Source organism: Kogia breviceps, chromosome 4, assembly GCF_026419965.1.
Source record: "Kogia breviceps isolate mKogBre1 chromosome 4, mKogBre1 haplotype 1, whole genome shotgun sequence".
NCBI lineage: Eukaryota > Metazoa > Chordata > Mammalia > Artiodactyla > Physeteridae > Kogia > Kogia breviceps.
The window spans coordinates 133457540-133478804 of record NC_081313.1 but is presented as its reverse complement, the minus strand read 5'-3'; the positions used below and the strand labels follow the sequence as shown (position 1 = coordinate 133478804).

Here is a 21265-nt window from a genome sequence, read left to right as displayed (position 1 = left end):
GCAGGGAAGTTCAGTGAATTCTGAAAGCAAGGGTGAGAGCAAAGAAGGCAATAGTTATCAAAATCTACCAGAGCATATCAATTATTCTGTAAGTGGATTGGAGTGCTGGAAGGGAAAAGGAAGATAGTGGCTATGGGTACTTAGCCTAGGGTCTAAGAAATCTTTCTGTCCTTTTTGAATAAGAGCTTCAGGTCTTGGAGTGGCTCATTCATCCACCTGGAATTTTCAGGCTGTCCTGGGTACTCTGGAGCCTGTGGAGACTCTGAGTAAGGAGTGGATCCACATGGATGGCTGGAATGTTGGTCTTCAGGTTCCTGTAACATATTGGTGGAGACAGGTTTAATCCTGGACAGATGAACCCAGCTGGTGACCCCCTGGAGTTTAACTGCCGTAGGAGTGCTCAGCAGGCCTTGGTAATGACCCTTCCATTTTGGGAGTAGCTGGTCACCAGGGTACTCATTTTTCCAGGTCTTTAAAAGTACCCCGTCTCCAGGGTTTACAACATAGTGACTGGGACTGTCATCTGGAGAGGGCTGTACTCTGTTGCCATGCTCTTGTATAGCCTCTGGACCTGGCCTAGGTTTATAATGTATCTAAGATGAGCCTGGGTTTTTGGGTCAGTTAGCATGTCCAGAGTAAGGAATGGCCTTCCATATGTCATTTCGAAAGGGTTTAACTTAGTGGTTGCTTTAGGGGCTGCTCTGACCCTTAAGAGGGCTATTGGCAACAGGCGATACCACGACTCTGACGTTTCCTGACTGAGTTTGCCTAAGGTTTTCTTTAGAGTATGATTAGCTTGTTCTACATTTCCTGAGGACTGAGGTCCGCCAGATGAATGGAGGTGGTATTTAATTCCTGAAGCCTGTGAAAGCTGTTGTGTGACCTTTGCTACAAACGAAGATCCATTGTCACTCTGAAGATGACGGGGCAACCCAAATCTAGGAATAATTTCCTTTAGGAGTGCCTCAGCTACTTCAGTTGCCTTCTCTGTTCTGGTAGGTAAGGCCTCTATCCATCCAGTAAAAGTATCTATAAAGACTAGTAAGTATTTGAAGCCCTGGCAAGAGGGCATATGAGTGAACTCTATTTGCCAGTCCTCTCCTGGGTAAGTCCCACGTCGCTGGACTGGGCTAACGAGGGGGGGAGGCTTGAGGTTGCTTCCTGATTATGAGTGGCACAAACAGCACAGGCTTGAGTAACTCTTGTAACTGTCTCCAGGAGCCCTTTTCCTGTAAAAAGTCGGAAAACAATTGTAGACATTGCGGGCTTCCCTGGTGGCGCAGTGGTTAAGAATCTGCCGGCCAATGCAGGAGACACGGGTTCATGCCCTGGTCTGGGAAGATCCCACATGCCGCGGAGCAACTAAGCCCGTATGCCACAACTACCGAGCCTGCACTCTAGACTCCGCGAGCCACAATTACTGAAGCCTGTGCGCCTAGAGCCCATGCTCCGCAACAAGAGAAGCCACCGCAATGAGAAGCCTGTGCACCGCAACAAAGAGTAGTCCCCACTCACCGCAACTAAAGAAAGCCCGTGCGCAGCAATGAAGACCCAACGCAGCCCAAAATAAATAAATGTATTTAAAAAAAATTGTAGACATTGCATCTTTCCCCAGATGGAGAGAATCGTGTAGCCCTTTAATAATTTTCCATTGGTCAGAGAGAGATATGAGCAATTTCTGATCTATGTGCCACCAGCCATCTGTTCCCTTAGTTCCCGCTCTGTCTCGTGCCCAGTTCTCTTCAGAAGTTGAGTACCTGGGTATAATGTTAGATGGGATAAGGGATGGGATTAATGCCATTTCTGTTATGGGCATCAGGGCTGCTTTCTTTGCTTCCCTATCTGCCCTGTTGTTTCCTTGGGAAATTTGAGGAGTTCCCTTTTGGTGCCCATGGCAGTGAATGACTGCTACCTGTTGCGGTTTTTTGAACTGCTTCCATGAGATGTAAGATCTCAGCCCCATATTTTATAGGGGAGTTTCTTGCATTTAGAAGTCCTCTCTCGGGCTTCCCTGGTGGTGCAGTGGTTGAGAGTCTGCCTGCCGATGCAGGGGACACGGTTTCGTGCCCCGGTCCGGGAAGATCCCACATGCCATGGAGTGGCTGGGCCTGTGAGCCATGGCCGCTGGGCCTGTGGGTCCGGAGGCTGTGCTCCGCAACGGGAGAGGCCACAACAGTGAGAGGCCCGCGTACCACAAAAAAAAAAAAAAAAGAAGTCCTCTCTCTTTCCATATAGTTGCGTGGGCACGCAAAACAAGGAAGGCAACCTTGAGATCGAGTACAGTACACCATTTGGCGTCCTCAGGGATTTGGGTTAATAGGTTATAAGGATGGCCATGAGGGGATGTATAGGGACCACTGTGCCGTTTATTGCTCTGAGGTCTTGTACCATCCTGTATTCCCCATTTGGCTTAACAACTGGCAGAACAGGAGCACTGCACGGAGACTGGCAGGACACCAAGAGACCATGCCTTAAGAATTTATCTATGAGGGGTTGTAAACCCTTCTTTGCTTCCAGCTTTATGGTATATTGTCTTTTGTTAGGATAGGCAATTTCTGGCCTAAGGCTAATTCTTACAGGTTGGGCATTATGGCCCTTCCAGGGATTCCTTTGTCGCATGCTGAAGGGTCCACTGCCTATAGAATATGGCTGGGAATATAGGACCTTGCTCTTCTGGCTGGTCTGTCTTAGTCAGAGTTAAGATAAGGGGTGGCTCCGGGCCTCCTAACTGGAGTATGGCCCCAAGGGAGCCCAGAAGGTCTCTCCCCAGTAGTGGGGTTGGACACGCAGGTACAACTAAAAAGGCATGTGAAATTAACCACTGCTCAAATTGGCAAGTGAGAGGCCCAGTAAAGTAATGGGTGCGAGGCTTTCCATCGACACCAGTCACGGTACAGCTTTTGGACGAAGGAGGTCCAGTGTGAGAAATTAAGACAGAGTAAGTGGCTCCTGTATCAATTTAAAAAATGATTTTCTTATCTGCCACATCAAGGACTACCCGGAGCTCCTTGAGGGAGATAGATATCTTGTTGGGGGGAGGTGCCAGAATCCCCGGGCTGCCTCAGTCGTCCAGCATGGCCATCTCGGGAGTGGGCCTTCCCCTTCGGGACGGAGGGCAGTCCCTCTTCCAATGACCTGTTTGTTTACACACTGGGCATGGCCCAGGGGGCTCTTTCTGGCAATCTCAGGCCCAGTGGCCAGTTGACTTTCATTTGTAGCACTCCCCCTTGTTGGTCTTACCTCCAGACCGATAGTTCAACTTTTCTTGGCCCCCTTGGGTTATCCTGAGGTCGCAAGCCATGGCTGACAGCAACAGCTATCAGTTTTGCATGAGCCCTGGCCTGTCTTTTCTCATGTTGGGTTCTCTCTTCTTCCTCAGCTTTGGGGTACAGTTATTAAGTACCCCAAAGGCCACATCTAGGAGTTGGGGCATGGGGGCTTGTGAGCCAAATTGTAACTTCTGGAGTTTCTGTCTAATATTACGTGCGGACTGGCTGATGAAGTGTTGTCCCAGAAGGGACTGACCTTCGGAAGTGGAGGAATCTATGTTGGTATACTACTTTTTCTTTTAATTTCTTTATTTTATTTCTTTATTTTTTTGGCTGTGTTGGGTCTTCGCTGCTGCACGTGGGCTTTCTCTAGCTGTGGCAAGAGGGGGCTACTCTTTGTTGCGGTGCACGGGCTTCTCATTGTGATGACCTCTCTTGTTGTGGAGCACTGGCTATAGGTGCGTGGGCTTCAGTAGTTGTGGCACGTGGGCTCAGTAGTTGTGGCTCACGGGCTCTAGAGCACAGGCTCAGTAGTTGTAGAGCATGGGCTTAGTTGCTCCGCGACATGTGGGATCCTCCCGGACCAGGGCTCGAACCCGTGTTGGCCTGTGCATTGGCCACTGTGCCACCAGGGAAGTCCTCAAATTTCCAATTCTTAAGGATACACTCCAGAGGTGTCTCTTCTGGCTTGGAGGGGGATCCTTCCATGCTGAGTAACCTGCAACCGAGAACACAAGAGTACTCCTAGAATGGAATCCGGTGTCCTGGAAACATTTACCAGGAGGCTTTAACCTGAAGGGATTCAGGGCGTCCCCCAAATTCCCTTCGAACCTGATGGGTTTTCAAGCGACCTCTACTCTCCCATCAATTTTTGACCAGACATCTCTGGCCTTCCTTTGTACCTTGTGCAAGGCGTATCCCCCAGCACGGCCAGAGAAGGGCTTTTGAATCAGTGCAGACCGGTTGCCAGGGCTTTCCTTAAGAGGGATCCCTTGTCTACAGAGCTTATGTCCTATGATAAGTCTTCCAATGCTGGGGTGTATTCCTCGTGACTGACTGAGCATCTACAAAGTTTGTAATTTGGGCTTCTGGGTAGAGGCCAGCCTGATAGGCTGTCTGTAGCAGTGTGTAGGCTGTCAAGGCCTGGAGTGACGGGGCTGATAGATGCAAAGACAAACCCTTGGAAAAATTGGAGTTGGGCGCTGTGAAAGATGGCATGGGTTTCAAGGCTCAAGGGCCGGGAGGTATAGAAATTCTCATAGTAAATCTCTGGGCATTGAGTGAGGTGAGAGACTAGACAACAGAAGAATCCAAAATACTTTGCCCTATCTGTCTGGCAGCTAAGATAGAATTGGGAATTGTCTGACAATTTTGTCTGACACAGGCAGCACTGGGTTTGGCAGGGGTGGGGATACAGTTTAGGAATAATATCCAGGAAATACTTCCCTAAAAGAACGTGGAGATAAGAAGTGAGAAAGAAACCTTGTTGTGCGAGTAAGGTGGGAAGGAAAGGCATAGTGGAGGGTTCCTTACACGACAGAGAGAGGGAGAGCAAGAGAGAGAGAGACCCCTGGGGCTCCTGCACAGTTGGAAATCACGTTTCCACCATGTCCCAAAGGGCAGTGTCAGCTGTCACTCAAGCATTATTTGAATCTGCATGGCCTGGGAAATTCCCTTGCCACCCCTTATGTTGTTGGGGGGAGCCACGAGGCTGTGAGCAGACAGAGCAAGAGTGAAAGTCAGGGGCCTCAAGCCACAGCTGGGTGAACCCACAGTTTACCTTGACTTCCCGAATTACTGGGTTTTGGCACCAAATATGATCACGGGTGGCCTTGGCCTGCAGTGGCTTGAAGCAGGATTTCAGTTCCTGGCCAGTGATTGAGGTTGGGTCCCAGCAGTGAGAGCACTGGATCCTAGCCACTAGACCGGTGGTCAGTGACAAAGCCCTGGCCGTACGGCTTTGCAGAAAAAGAATCCCCACAAAGATGGAAAGTAGTGAAACAAGTAAAGTATTTATTAAGAGAAAAAAAGAGTACAGTATGTGTGGATAGACACATGGGTGGGCTCAGAGAGAGAGTCGCACCCTCATGGCAGCTTGTATCACTTTTATGGGGCATTTCTTCCATGTTTCCTTTGACCAATCATTTTGATTTGCCTGGTTCAGAGTCCATATTTGGTGTATCTCAGGATTTTCCCATGTGTGCATGCACATCTCTTAGCCAAGATGGATTCTACTGAAGAGGCCTATGGGTAGTGAGCATTAGTTGCCATCACTTAACATCACTCCCCTTTTGACCTCCAAGGAGCCTTTCTGTGCATGTATAGTTGGGGAGGTCTCCTGACTTGAAGAATGAGGAATATAGGGACTTCCCTGGTGGCGCAGTGGTTTGGAGTCCGCCTGCCAATGCAGGGGACATGGGTTTGATCCCTGTTCCGGGAAGATCCCACATGCCGTGGAGCAACTAAGCCCATGTGCCACAAATACTGAGCCTGTGTGCCACAATTACTGGAGCCCGCGTGCCTAGAGCCTGTGCTCCGCAACAAGAGAAGCCACTGCAATGAGAAGCCCACGCACTGCAAAGAAGAGTAGCCCCCTGCTCGCCGCAACTAGAGAAAGCCTGCACGCAGCAACAAAGACCCAATACAGCCAAAACTACCTAACTAACTAAATTTATTTTTTTAAAAAGAATGAGGAATATGTGGTCTCTTATCGTCTACCCCACGAGGACCTAGCCTCCTCTCTCAATTTTTCTGTTATTTTCGTCTCAGAGTATCGGTCCACAAGGAACGAACTCAAACCGTTTGCCCTGGGGGCCCATGTGTCTCCTGCCTCAAATTGGGGTTAGAGGAAGCAGAGGAAGAATTGACTGAGCTGGATTTTGGCGGATCAATTGGAGGTAGATGAGTTGAGGGAATAGGTAAAGGGCATTCCAGAATAAAATGTTACAAAAAAAGTACTAAGAATAATGTACATATAGTTCAGCTACCCAACTGTTAACATTTTGTTTAGTTTTCTTCTTTTTTTAAAAGAAATCATGACAGACCTGTCAGAAGTGCTCTTTATTCCTCCTTTCCATTTATCCTGGCTTCCACCCCTCCCCAGTCTCCTGCCGTCATATTATCACAGCTTGTATTCATATATTCATCTAGTTCATTTTCTATACTTTACACACATATATTTTCCATAATCAGTATATACTGTCATTCTATGTATTTTTAAATTTACATAAATCATTTCACATGTACACATAACAGAGCCACAAGGCTAAAACTAACGAATGATTTCTAAAACTGTTTTTCCCATTCTCTCCCTCCTTTGCTGGGAACTAAAACTTAAATTCTTTGTTACTGTGCATTCTTTGTTACTGATTAACGTGGGTGGGCATTCTTGCTGTTTTTGCTTGTTCCTCTGATCTTAACTCCAGCCCCAAGCCTTTGCTTTAAATACACCAACTTTCTCCCCAGAAGGCAGGTCATAGTTTTCAAGGTGCTAGTCTGCTATCCTCCTCATTTGCTGGCAAATCAATACATTTCTCTTTCCTTTATCCTCAAAACCTTGTCCTCATTATTCTCATTTGGCTGGGGGGGGGGGGAAACAAGGACGGAATTTTCGGTAACATATTCGTTGGCACGTTGCTATTTCAACAACTCTGACGAGCTGTCAAATGTTGATACGTATAGGACTCATTTATTAGTTTTATTGTAATATTTTATTGTAGGAACATACCACATTTTATTCATTCATGTCTTATTGTACATTTCCTTTGTTTTCATTTTTCACAGGGAAGTGGGCTTGAACATGAACATTTCTTCTGCACACCTGTATACATGAAATTGCTGGGTCATAAAATGCACATTTAAAATTTCACCAAAAGTGGCTATTCTATTTTTTTGCTTCCACCTGGAATCTCTAAGAGTTTCTGTTTCCCAGATTTCCTTCTTCCCATGAAATGGTCAGACTTTAACATTTACCATCCAGAGATAGTTTTCAAGTGGTCTTATCAGATAATTTCAGTCTAACTTTATTTATATAAATTTATTTATTTAGTTTTGGCTGCAGTGGGTCTTATTTGCTGTGCACAGGCTTTCTCTAGCTGCGGCAAGCGGGGACCACTCTTCATTGGGGTGCACAGGCCCTAGGCGCCTGTGGCCTTCAGTAGTTGTGGCACACAGGCTCAGTAGTTGTGGCACACGGGCTTAGTTGCTCTGCGGCATGTGGCATCTTCCCGGACCAGGGCTTGAACCCGTGTCCCCTGCGTTGGCAGGTGGATTCTTAACCACTGCGCCACCAGGGAAGTCTTGGTCTACCTTTAGATACATGCAAAGACAGGGCCAGAGGAGGCTTGATGTGGCAGAGAAGTCGTTGAAGGTTTCACTGTAGGGTTTCGGGGACCCTGTTACTACTCTTTGGTTTCCCTGAAAGCACTAGCAAATGATAAAGCAAACGAACAAACTGCGAGACCACCGGGAGGTGCCCAGTCTGCTCTTGGAAATGTAATCCACCTCGCGCTGATGGCGCCCCCCACCTCACACGGTTGGTATGTCCTGGCGGCAGTCTCCCCCCGCAATGCGGCTTGGTTCCGTCCCCGGACGCCCGCGCATGCGCCTACCTCGAGAGCTCGTCTCTCCGCGGTATCTCAGCTTCGCGCGCCCTCGTCCGCCCCTAGTTCCTAGCGTCCTGCGCGACCCGCGGCACCCGAGAGGGGGGGCTCAGCGAAGCGGCGGGGACCGGTCGGTAAGTACTTGCCGCTTCGGTATACCTCCCTCCCGCCTGCTTCCCGCCTCCTTCTCATCCTCCGGGGGGCCGCGGCCCGCTCCTCTCCCGGAGGGGCGCCTCAGACTTGGGGGTAGGGCCCTCTCGACGGTGAGGCGGGTCTCACCGGACGCCGAGGTGGGCGCCTCCTGATGGGACGGCCCTTTGGGACGGCGGGGTAGGCCCCTTGGAAAACCGGGGATGGCCCCTCAGGGTACTGGGCACCTCCCGACGCCGGGTGGGCCCCTGGTGACGCCGGATGGGCTTCCGCCCTCGGGTGCCCCGACCGCGCCCCTCACACAGAGAGTGCGACCTTCATTCTCCCCGGGGTCCCCCGACGAAGGGCTCTGGTTCCCGCCAGCCCCTCGAAGGCGTCTTTCCTCACGTTGAGCACCCCGCGAGCGGCCTCCGTCCGTTCCGCCTCCTTCCGCGGGATCCCACAGCCGGGACTTCTCGTGGAGTCAGGGCGACTGGGCCCCTCCGCCCCTTTCTCCTCACGCTCCCTCCCTACTCCAGGCTACTCTTGTTGGTGAGTGATCTAGTTTTTTTGCCCAGATATAAAGATGTTCCTTGGGAATCCTTATCATTTACCACTTTTCTCTCCAACAGAACTAGTATGTTTCCGCGCTGTACGGTGATAGTGTTTCAGGCCTTTTACATACACATTTGTTGAATCTTCACGACAATCTTGTGAGATAGGTACTCTTATCCTCCTCACTTTACATATTAGATAACTGAGGATCGAAGACACACATGGCGTAAGTCGTTGAGCTGGTTTTGAATCCAGCCAGACTGACTCCAGTGTTCTTGCTCTTGTAGTCACTGAGAATGAGTAACACCCAGGAAAAAGTGAAAGTTTATGCTACTGTCTTTTTTTTTCCCTGTCAGAGGCAGTGCCTTTTAGTTGAATCCAAAAATGTGTCTCTTTGGAATCAGAAACATCGCGCTTCAATTCCCAGCTTTCCCATTTACGAACTTAAGAAATTACCAGCTGTTTGATTTTGAATGTTTCCTGACATGTAAAATCGTGATAAAAATAACGTAAAATAATGATGCCTACCACATAGAGTTATTGGGAGGAGTAACCTCTATAATGCATGTGAGGTACCTAAAATAGTGTCCAAGGACTCAGTAGATAACTGTAATTATTTCTCAGTGTGTTTGGATTCTGTTTTTACACACTTGTCCTAAACTGAGGCTGAGTATAAACTGGAAAATAGAGCATCAGGTGTGTGTGTAGGTGTGCGTTTACCTTTTTTTAAATTGGAGAAACATTCAAGCTGATCAGTTGATGAAGAGCTTGGTACCAAGTTTTTTGGATGGTGACTTATTTAGGCGTAAAAGTCAATCATTCATAGAGGACTGTTAAGGTCGCTATGCCTCCAAGCTTTCAGAACAATTTTGACAGGTTTGGTAGGGAGAATGTCAAGATTTTAAATTATCTTGTCAGTGATTGTTCTTCAGATAGATCAAGATGGTGAAAGTGCTGAACAAAACAGAAAAATAATATCTTCCAAATTGGAGATTTTCAAGGACACTACCAACCTGTGATGTAACAAGTCTCATTTGTGGGTCACCTTTCCTGCTTGTGCATTCTTTAGAGACATTTTGTTTCTAACTGTCGTGATTAAGAAGAGACTGTTGGCATCTATCTAGACGCTGTTCATTCTTTGCAGACACAGTGGTAATTCATTCTGTAGCCTCTGTTCAAGTAATTGAAGATAAGCCATTATTTTAGTGATTTTTATTTTTTTTTCATTTTGAAGGGTAGCAACTTAAATAGTAGTTGAACTGTATGTTAGGTTGTTTGTTTAAATTGGCTGAGCAGTGACCTTTTTACTCCTAGAATTTCGGTGGAAATAGTGTGGCTAAATCTCATGAAGCACTGGAATTTTGAAATCTGTGGGGTGCCTCTGCTTAACACTTCTTACTGATCCCTTATCTGCTGTGATTCTTTGAAAACCCATTTTGAGCCTGAAGGTGGTTCTGTGCTAGGGAGAAGAGTTTTTACTTATTTAAATATCTTTAAGGAATTACATGTATTTGGTGGTGTAGCTACCACTGCTATCATGTTTGAACATACTGGTTTAAATAACTAAATGTACAGGAAACACTTAAAAAGATGAAAACTGTGCCTTACAAGATGTTTTCCTAGGGCACTATGATTCCTCCAGTCTTCCCCCATACTTATCCCTACCTATTCATTATATTCTTTTAGATTCAAGGATCACCTTAAGTCTTATTATTCTCCATATAGCTTCCTACAGCCTATAATAATTTTAGCCTTCTGTGCCTTTATATAGCATTTAATAATTTAAATATATATATAATTTAAATGTATATTTTATTGAATTATATTTAATACTTTAAATATATAAATTATATGCTATAATTTAAATATAAGGATAAAGTATAATTCATCTAATAGTTATGTGTGCATACCTTACATTAGGCAGCAGTTCTAGTTGGAAGAAATCCAAAGATTAAGTCATGGAGTATTGGAGTCAGGATTTGGAGTCGAGAGACAAATGTGCAGCTGCCTGCTTTGTGGCTTTGGGCAAGTTACTTTTCTGAACCTTTGTTTCCTCATAATAATTATATATACTTCTTAGGTTTTTGTGAGGATTAATTAAATATTCATTCACTCACAAATATTTATTATTAAAAAAAGCCCTTCTTAAAAAAGTATTGTTGACATACAATGAAGTGAACCAACCTTAATTGTATAGCTCAGTACATACATCCATGTAACTGCCACCCAAATAAAGATATGGAACATTTCTAGCACCTCAGAAGGGTCGCCTGTGCCCCTTCCCAATCAGTACCCTCCAGAGATAACTAGTGTTCTGACTTGGTCACAGTAGGTTAATTTTTTAAAACAGCTTTATTGAGATATAATTCATATACCATACAATTTACCCACTTAAATGTACAATTCAATGGCTTTTAGTATTTTCACAGTTGTGTAACCATCACAACAACCAATTTTAGAACATTTCTTCACCCCAAAGAGAAACTCCATACCCCTAAAACATCAGTACCAATCCCCCTGAGCCCTAAGCAATCACTGATCTACTCTCTGTCTATATAGATTTACCAATATGGATATTTCATGTAAATGGAGTCATACAGTATGTGGTCCTTCTGGCTTCTTTTTACTTAGCATGATGTTTTCAAGCTTTATGTATGTTGTTACATGTATCAGGCTTCATTCCTTTTTATTGCTGGATAATTTTCCGTTGTGTGGATGTGACATTATTCCTTCATCTGTTGATGGACATTTGGGTTGTTTCCATTGTGGGGCTCTTACGAGTAATGTTGCTTTGTGAACATTTATGTACAAGATTTTGTGTGGACATAAATTTTAATTTCTTTTGGCTATTTACCTAGGAGTGGAATTGCTGAGTCGTATGGTAACTCTAATTTTAACATTTTGAGGAACTGCTAGACTGTTTTCCAAAGAGGCTTCACTATTTTACATATCCACCAGTAGTGTATGAGGGTTCAATTTCTCCACATCCTTGCCTACACTTGTTATTGTATGTCTTTTTTATTTTTAAATTTTTTATAAGTTTTAAAAATGTTTTATTTAAAAAATTTTATTTTTAGCTGTGTTGGGTCTTTGTTGCTGCGTGTGGGCTTTCTCTAGTTGCGGTGAGCGGGGGCTACTCTTTGTTGTGGTGCATGGGCTTCTCGTTGTGGAGCATGGGGTCCAGTTGCGTGGACTTCAGTAGTTGTGGCTCTCGGGCTCTAGAGCGCAGGCTCAGTAGTTGTGGCGCACGGGCTTAGTTGCTCTGCGGCATGTGGGATCTTCCCGGACCAGGGCTCGAACCCATGTCCCCTGCATTGGCAGGTGGATTCTTAACCACTGCGCCACCAGGGGAGCCTTATTGTATGTCTTTTTGATGATACACCCATTCTGGTGGGTGTAAAGTGATTATCACATCGTGGTTTTGATTTGCATTTCCCTGATGGCTATTCGATTTGAGCATCTTTTCACACATTTGCTTGAGAAAATGCAACAGGAAAGAGATTACATTCAGTGTGATTTTCAGCATCCTAGAAACACCATTATTTATGTAGAGCAGAGATAAAGTTGTAAGCAGATAATGTGGCAATGGATTTCACCTTATTCTGGCACAACCTAATTTTGGCTGCCTTACCAGGTGAATCCAGTAAACAGAGACCCTCTTTTCAAACCAGTTTTAGGGGATGTGCTACCATTCTTACTACTGTTAGCCTCTTCTCATCAGGTCACCCTTTATTCCTGTAGCCCTATCTACTCGCTAGATAGTGTTTCAGTTTTCTGCTCTCTAAAGGTTCCAAAAGAGTCTGTATATTGATTTCATCACCCAAAACCGAGGTATATGGATGAGTCAGTGTGTGTGTGTGTGTGTGTGTGTGTGTGTGTGTGTGTAAGTGTGCATGTTCATGAAAGAGACAGATAGAGCAAAGACATAGCAGAGGGAGAGAGAAAGACAGAGAGGGAAAGTTAGAAAAATAATCCCTTTTACTTTTCCCCCTTTCCGGTTTTGTTTTTCAAGTACGGGACTGTGGTTTTTTTTTTTAGTTTGTTTAATTAATTAATTAATTTTTTTGGCTGCGTTGGGTCTTCATTGCTGCACGCAGGCTTCCTCTAGTTGTGGTGAGCGCGGGCTACTCTTCATTGTGGTGTGCAGGCTTTTCATTGTGGTGGCTTCTCTTGTTGCGGAGCACAGGCTCTAGGCACACGGGCTTCAGTAGTTGCAGCACATGGGCTCAGTAGTTGTGGCACGCGGGCTCTAGAGCGCAGGCTCAATAGTTATGGCACACGGGCTTAGTTGCTGTGTGGCATGTGGGATCTTCCTGGACCAGGGATCGAACCTATGTTCCCTGCATTGGCAGGCGGTTTCTTAACCACTGCACCACCAAGGGAGTCCCTGGGACTATGGTTTTGGATCAGCATAGTCTCTCTGGTTTTTTTCAACCAGAATATTTTCTAATAAAACTCCTCCTGGGGCTTTCCTGGTGGTACAGTGGTTGAGAGTCCACCTGCCAATGCACGGGACACGGGTTCGTGCCCCAGTCCGGGAAGATCCCACATGCCGTGGAGCAGCTGGGCCCGTGAGCCATGGCCGCTGAGCCTAAGTGGCCAGAGCCTGTGCTCCGCAAAGTGAGAGGCCACAACAGTGAGAGGCCTGCGTACTGCAAAAAAACCCACAAAAACCAAAAATAACTCCTCCGAATTTTGCTTATTTGGCATGGGATCACTTCTCTAGTCTTTAGTGATGATTTGAAAATTCCTGTTTTTTTTAAAATTAATTTTTATTGAAGTATAGTTACTTTACAGTGTTGTGTTAGTTTCTGCTGTACAGCAAAGTGAATCAGTTGTACGTATACATATAGCCCCTCTTTTTTGTATTTCCTTCCCATTTAGGTAACTACAGAAAATTGAGTAGAGTTCCCTGTGCTGTACAGTACGTTCTCATTAGTTATCTATTTTATACATAGTAGTGTATGTATGTCAGTCCCAGTCTCCCAATTCATCCCACCCCCTCCTTCCCCCCCCGGTATCCATACATCCATTCTCTACATCTGTGTCTCTATTTCAGCTTTGCAGATAAATTCATCTGTATCATTTTTCTGGATTCCACATATAAGCGATATTATATGATATTTTTCTCTTTCTGATTTACCTCACTCTGTATGACAGTCTCTGGGTCCATCCACATCTCTGCAGGTTGCACAATTTCATTCCTTTTTATGGCTAATGTTCCACTGTATATATGTACCACATCTTCTTTATCCATTTTTCTGTCGATGGACATTCAGGTTTGCTCCATGTCCTGGCTATTGTAAAGCGCGCTGCGGTGAACATTGGGGTGCATGTGTCGTTTTGAATTATGGTTTTCTCTGGGTATACACCCAGGAGTGGGATTGCTGGGTCATATGGCAGTTCTGTCCCATTCCCCCCCCCCCTGTACGCAGGCCTCTCCCGTTGCGGAGCACACGCTCCGGATGCGCAGGCTCAGCGGCCATGGCTCACGGGCCTAGCTGCCCCGCGGCATGTGGGGTTTAAAAAAAAAAGTATGCAGATAGATACAGTCCTGTGGGACTCTGAGCGTAAGCCTCGTTGGCCACCAGAGTCTGGCAATCTAGGGGTGTCCCCTGGTGGCAGCTGCAAAAATCAGGGCATCATATGAGGGTATAAGCTCTATTCTGGGAGATACTGGCAAGCTGGAGCAAGGCAGAGGAAGAGTGCAAAGATGTCATCTACCAGCCTTTGTCTTTGAAAAATATTTCAGCAGGCGCTTAGATGTGTGTTAAGTTAGATGCCTGCCCTTCAGGCCAGTGCTTTATGATAAGCAAATAAGCCTCTTTCACAGAAAGTTGTTTTGCAGTTGGCTGCTTCTTTGCTAAGTCCTTGGTGGTTAAGTCTGTGTGTGTGAGCCCTTTGAGAACTGTTTCTCATGAAACCTTGTGGGTTTCATGAATGCAAGCCCTGTTGGCTTTCAAAGCTAGATGTATTGGGGGTTGTCTCTCAGGTGCAAGTCTTAAAAGTTGGGCTGCCAGATGTGGGGTTTAAACCCTTCACTCCTCAGGGAGAAGATTGGGGTTTTGAGTTCCTTCCTGATTGTGGGTCGCTACACTGGGTGTGGGATTTATGGCGAGATTGTGTCCTGGCGTCTCCTGCCCACTTTGAAGTAAGTTTTCTCTTGTTTGCTTGATGTGTAGGAGTTGCTCAGCTATATATATATATATATATATATATATATATATATATATATATATATATATATATATATATGTTTTTTTTCCCCTGAAGTAAATTTTTCTGTATGTAGCTGTAGATTTGATGTGTCTATGGGAGGAGGTGAGTTTAGGATCCTGCTACATCACCATCTTGAACTGGAATCCCAAAGTATCCCTTAGTAAAACAACCATGATACTGACATTGATATAACCCATTGATTATGTTTAGATTTCCCCCATTTTACTTGTTCTCATTTATGTGTTTCTGTGTGTTTGTATTAACTTTTATAATTTTACCACCTGTGTAGGTTCATGTATTGACCACCGTAGTCGAGAAAACAGAACAGTTCCAGCACCACAGGATCCCTTTTGTAACCAAACCCACCTCCTTCCTGTACTTCCCCTCTCCTGTTCCTAACCCTTGGCAACCAGGATCCTGTTTTCATTTCTAAAATTTTGTCATTTCAAAATGCTGCGGTATGCGGGCCTCTCACTGCTGTGGCCTCTCCCATTGCGGAGCACAGGCTCCGGACGCGCAGGCTCAGCGGCCATGGCTCACGGGCCCAGCTGCTCTGCGGCATGTGGGATCTTCCCGGACCGGGGCACGAACCCGTGTCCCCTGCATCGGCAGGCGAACTCTCAACCACTGCACCACCAGGGAAACCCTCAAAAATGTTTTATAAATGGAATAATATACAACATTTGGGGATGGGCTTTTTTTGCTCAACACAATTCCCTTGAGGGTCAAACAAGTTGTTGCATATATCAGTACATTCCTTTTCATTGCTGATTATGTTCCATAGTATATATGTACCACTTTTGTTTAGCCACTCACCTATTGGAGGACTTTGGACTGATTCCTGGATTTGGTTATTACAAATAAAGCTGCTATGAACATTTGTGTACAAGGTTTTTTGTAAACATAAGTTTTTGTTTCTCTGGGATAAACACCCAGGAGTACAATTATTGGGTTATGTGACAGTTGAATGTTCAGTTTTAAAAGAAACTGCAGAACTCTTTGCAGAGCTGTTGTACCATTTTACATTCTCACCAGCATTGTAAAGGTAAAAGCTTCAGTGTGTAGATCAGATTGGATGGGGGCAAGAGTAAAAGTAAGGGACCCAGGTAAGAGGCTGTTAAAATTGTTCACATACGATTTGTTGGTAGCTTAGACTAGGGTGGTAATGGAAATGGACAGAAGCGGATAGGTTAAAGAGAAATATAGGAGGTGAAATCAATAGGACATGGGGATGAATTGGATATGAAAATGAGAGAAAGGGAATCAAAGATGATGTCTTAGTTCTGTATAGGATGGAACATGAGTACTAGCTTTCAAGTTTACCCCAGCTTTTAACTTTCCTCAAGGACTCTCAAATTTTTTCTCTGTGTGCACACCATCCTGCTTCCAGGGTTATGTAGGAAGCTTGGGTCTGCTGTGATCTCTGTGTGCATGTACACAGCCTTCCATTAATCCGGGATATTTGGAGAGTTTATGAATCCTCTTATGGCTGTGTCACTTCTTGGAATTACCTGATAAAACTTTGACTCATTTTTTGCTTTGTTGCTTGCCTCATATAGGACCCAGCCACAGGCTATTGGCCAGTAAGATAGACTAAAAATGTTCCAACCTAGTGAGTCCCCTCCATCTGTGAGAGTGAAATTGTTGATAGGCATGTCTTGCCCTTCCTGGGTTCATAGATCTAGGGGAGGAGGGTATATGGGAGAAGCTCTTGGTATGAATTGCAGAGACTTATGGTATTCTTACCCAAAGTTAAACAGTTTTCGTGAATAAATATTTTTAATTTTGTTGAATGCTTTTGGTCAGTTTCCAAGCTGAAATAGTTGTTTTTGATTATTTTGTCAGCTTTTAAAGTTTATTCTTTTTTTTTTTTTTGCGTTACGTGGGCCTCTCACTGTTGTGGCCTTTCCCGTAGCGGAGCACAGGCTCCGGACGCGCAGGCTCAACGGCCATGGCTCACGGGCCCAGCCGCTCCGCGACATGTGGGATCTTCCCGGACCGGGGCACGAACCCGCGTCCTCTGCATCGGCAGGCGGACTCTCAACCACTGCGCCACCAGGGAAGCCCCTAAAGTTTATTCTTGAGAAAAGATTTATTAACCTCTTTATTTGTCATGACAAGTAATTGGAAGTCCATGGTTGAATTTTAGTCAAGGTATCCACCTGTGTAACCACCACCATAATCAAGATACAGAACACTTATCTCAGGAGGTACCCTTGTGCCCATTTATCAGTCATTTCTCTCTCTCCCCCAGTCTGCCCTGAGGCAATTACTTGTTTGTTTTCTTTTCACTATTGATTATTTTAGTCTTTTCTAGAATTTCATATACAGGCATACCTCAGATCTTGTGGTTCCTCATGCTGGTCAGAATGACTGTCAAAAAGTCTACAAATAACAAATGCTGGAGAGAGTGTGGAGAAAAGGGAACCCTTTTACACTGTTGGTGGGAATGTAAATTGATGCAGCCACTATGGAAAACAGTATGGAGGTTCCTTAAAAAAAGTAAAAGTAGAGATACCATATGATCCAGTAATCCTACTCCTAGGCATATATCCAGAAAAGATGAAAACTCTAATTTGACTTGCTGTATAAAAGAAAAAACAAAACCTCTAATTTGAGAAGATACAGACACCCCAGTGTTTATAACAGCACTATTTACAATAGCCAAGACATAGAAACACCCTAGATGCCCATCAGTAGATGATTGGTTTAAGATGTGGGGTGTGTGTGTGTGTGTGTGTGTGTGTGTGTGTGTGTGTGTGTGTGTGTAAAATGGAATATTACTCAGCCATGAAAATGAATGAAATAATACCATTTTCAGCAACATGGATGACCCTAGAGATTGTCATACTAAGTGAAGTCAGACAGACAAGTATATAATAATACATATATGTGGAATCTAAAAAATAATACAAATGAACCTGTATATAAAACAGAAACAGACTCACAGACATAGAAAACAAACTTACAGTTACCAATGGGGAAAGGGAAGGGTGGGGAGGGGTAAATTAGGAGTAGGGTATTAACAGATACAAACTACTATACATAAAATGGATAAGCAGCAAGGATTTACTGTATAACATAGGGAACAACAATATTTGGTATCTTATAATAGCCTGTAAGGGGAAATAATCTGAAAAAAAAACCTGAATCACCTTGCTGTACACCTGGAACCAACACAGTATTGTAAATCATCTATACTACAGTAAAAAATTTATCTATTAGCTTAATATTTTCTTCTTTTCTGTGTGATTTCTATTTCTTCAAGACTTAAGTCATTTAAAAATATGCATTAAGAGTAGAAATTTGTTTGTGTTTCGCTTCCATTCTTATGATAGGGAATGATTTTGTGAATGACTCTGGATTGGAAGTGTTTGGGTGTACATTTTATTATTACCCTCCCTTAATACTAGGATTGTACAGTCTTTTTTTTGATAATAAGATGTAACATTTCCCTTAGGAGTAATTGGATGATTAAACAATTTGAGAAGTTCGTAACACAGTTAAGGTTGTTTTTATTTTATTTTTTAAAAATTGCTTTGCCTTAAAAAATAAATAATTTGGTTGCGTTGGGTTTTAGTTGCAGCAGGAGGGCTCCTTAGTTGTGGCATGCAAACTCTTAGTTGCAGCATGCGTGTGGGACCTAGTTCCCTGACCAGGGATCAAACCCGGGCCCCCTGCATTGGGAGTTTGGAGTCATATCCACTACGCCACCAGGGAAGTCCCTAAGGTTGTTCTTTTAAAAAAAATAAATTTATTTATTTATTTATTTATTTATTGGCCATGTTGGGTCTTCGTTGCTGCGCACGGGCTTTCTCTAGTTGTGGTGAGTGGGGGCTACTTTTCGTTGTGGTGCGTGGGCTTCTCATTGTGGTTGCTTCTCTTGTTGCGGAGCATGGGCTCTAGGCCCACGGGCTTCAGTAGTTGTGGCACTCGGGCTTAGTTGCTCTGTGGCATGTGGGTCTTCCCGGACCAGGGTTCGAGCCCATGTCGCCTGCATTGGCAGACGGATTCTTAACCACTGCACCACCAGGGAAGTCCTAAGGTTGTTCTTTTTAAATCAGTGACTATTTCAGTCATTGAGTCTCTGCTTTGGTTATAATGTAAAATCATCTGGGGAGGTTTTTTTTTAAATTTAGGTAGAATTCATAAAACATAAAATCCAACATTTTAGTCATTTTAAAGTGTATAATTTAATAGCTTTTTGTACATTCAAAATGTGCAGCTATCACCACTTTCTAATTTTAAACATTTTCATCACCCAGAAAGAAACCCTATAGTCATTAAGTAGTCACTCTATATTTCTCTCTCCTCCAACTTCTAGCAGTCTTAATATGCTTTCTGTCTCTGTAGATTTGTCTATTCAGGATGTTTCATATAGACAGAATCATACAATATGTGGGCATTTGTGTCTGGCTGCTTTCATTTAACATAATATTTTCAAGGTTTGTCCATGTTGTAGCATGTATCAGTACTTTATTCCTTTTTAAGGCTGACCAATATTCCATTTTATGGGTGTCCCACATTTTGTGTATCCATTCATCATTTGGGTTATTTACATTTTTTGGCTATTATGATTAAGGCTGTTATGAACATTTAAGTACAAGTTATTTTCTGAATACTTTTTAATTTTCTTGGGTGTTTACCTGGGAGAATTGCTAAGTGTATTTTAACTTTTTGAGGAATTGCCAAGCTATTTTCCACAGCAGCTGCAGAATTTTATATTCTCACTAGCAGTGGATGAAAGTTTTAATTTCTCTGCATCCTTGGGACTTCCCTGGTGGTGCAGTGGTTAAGAATCTGCCTGCCAGCGCAGGGGACACAGGTTCGAGCCCTGGTCCAGGAAGATCCCACATGCCGAGCAGCTAAGCCCATGTGCCACAACTACTGAGCCTGTGCTCTAGAGCCTGTGAGCCACAGCTACTGAGCCTGTGTGCCACAACTACTAAAGCCCACATGCCTAGAGCTGGTGCTCCGCAACAAGAGAAGCCACCACAATGAGAAGCCCGTGCACCGCAATGAAGAGTAGCCCCTGCTTGTTGCAACTAGAGAAAGCCCTCCTGCAGCAACAAAGACCCAACACAGCCAATAAATAAATAAATTTATAAGAAATTTCTCCACATCCTTGACAACATTTGCTGTTTTCTTAAAATAAAAAAAACCTCACAACTTTGAGATATGATTCACTTACCATATAATCCACCCACTTAAACTATACAATTGGAATTAAAAAACAGAACTGCCATATGATCCAGCAATTTCACTTCTGAGTATTTACCTGAAGAAAACAAAAACACTAATTTGAAAAGATATATGCACACCAGTGTTAATTGCAGCATTATTTACAGTAACCAAGATATGGAAGCAACCTAAATGTCCATTGATAGGTTAGTGGATAAAGAAGAAGTCGTACACACACACACACAGTGAAATATTACTGAGTCATAAAAAATGAAATGTTGCCATTTGGAACAGCATAGATAGATCTAGAGGGTATTATGCTAAGTGAAATAAGTCTGATAGAAAAAGACAAGTATAGATGTGTGATCTCACTTATATGTGGAATCTAAAAAACAAAACAGACTCATAGATACAGAGAATAAACTGGTGGTTGCCAAAGGGGAGGGGGATTGGAGATGGGGCAAAATGGATGAAAGGGATTGAGGTACAAATCTCTAGTTATAAAATAAATAAGCCATGAGGATGTAATAGCATAAGGAATATGGTCAGTAATATTTTAATAGTTTTGTATGGGGGCAGATGAGTTACTAGACTTATTATGGTGATCATTTCATAATGTATGCAAATGTCAAATCACTATCTAATACACCTGAAAATAACATAATATTGTACATCAATTATATTTTCAATTAAAAAATATACAGTTGAAGAGTATAGAATTTTAAAACATTTTATTACCTCCAAAAAGAAATCTCTCTGCCCCTTAGTGGTTACTCTTCAACTCTTCCAATCCACCCGTCCTTGACAACCACTAATCTACTTTCTATGTTTATAGATTTGCTCTTCTGGATGTTTCATATAAATGAAATCATATAACATGTGGGATTTTGTGACTGCCTTCTTTGACTAAACATGTTTTCAAGGTTTATTCATGTTGTAGCCTGTATCAATACTTCATTCCTTCTTTTTTTCCCCCACAGTGACTGCACCATTTTACATTCCCATAAACAATATACTAGGATTCCAATTTCTCCATATCCTCGTCAGCACTTGTTATTTTCCATTATTATTATTATTAAAACAATTTTAAAAAAAGTTTCTTATTTATTTTTGGCTGTGTTGGGTCTTCGTTGCTGAGCGTGGGCTTTCTCTAGTTGCGGGGAGCGGGGGCTACTCTTCATTGAGGTGGGCGGGTTTCTCACTGTGGTGGCTTCTCTTGTTGCGGACCACGGGCTCTAGGCCCATGGGCTTCAGAAGTTGTGTCACATGGGCTCAGTAGTTGTGGCTTGCGGGCTCTAGGGCGCAGGCTCA

General features: G+C 43.8%; 1 protein-coding gene across 5 annotated transcripts in view; it reads left to right on the top strand.

Annotated features, from left to right (window-relative positions):
* Positions 1–21265, top strand: part of UIMC1 (ubiquitin interaction motif containing 1) — a 194844-nt gene that overhangs the window by 36083 nt on the left and 137496 nt on the right. For 2 of the 5 annotated variants that reach the window (XM_067031939.1, XM_067031940.1), the window contains exon 1: positions 7852–8004. The exons of the other annotated variants lie outside the window; for them this stretch is intronic. The gene's annotated coding sequence lies outside the window, so the exon portion shown is untranslated. Of the gene's footprint in view, positions 1–7851; positions 8005–21265 lie in introns of those variants that run through there. 5 annotated transcript variants of the gene reach the window in all.